Genomic DNA, 277 nt, shown 5'->3' on the forward strand with positions numbered 1-277 from the left:
CATACAAACACACTGATATTCCAGATCAAACGTGTTTCATAAACTGTTTCATGATTGCACAGATTTTAAGCCCATTTTTGATGAATAAATTATAGATACTGTAACTGCATAGACAGAAAGGAACTGAAAACCAAGTCTTCAGTAGCAGGTTTGCATATTCATATTGATTCTCTACCACTGACAGCCACAATAATTATATGAAAATCACTCTACTCATTTTTGGCAATATAAAATGTCTAAATGGCAGACCTGTGGGTATCACAGTTAAAACTGTACA

Source organism: Sander lucioperca, chromosome 19, assembly GCF_008315115.2.
Source record: "Sander lucioperca isolate FBNREF2018 chromosome 19, SLUC_FBN_1.2, whole genome shotgun sequence".
Classification (NCBI taxonomy): Eukaryota; Metazoa; Chordata; class Actinopteri; order Perciformes; family Percidae; genus Sander; species Sander lucioperca.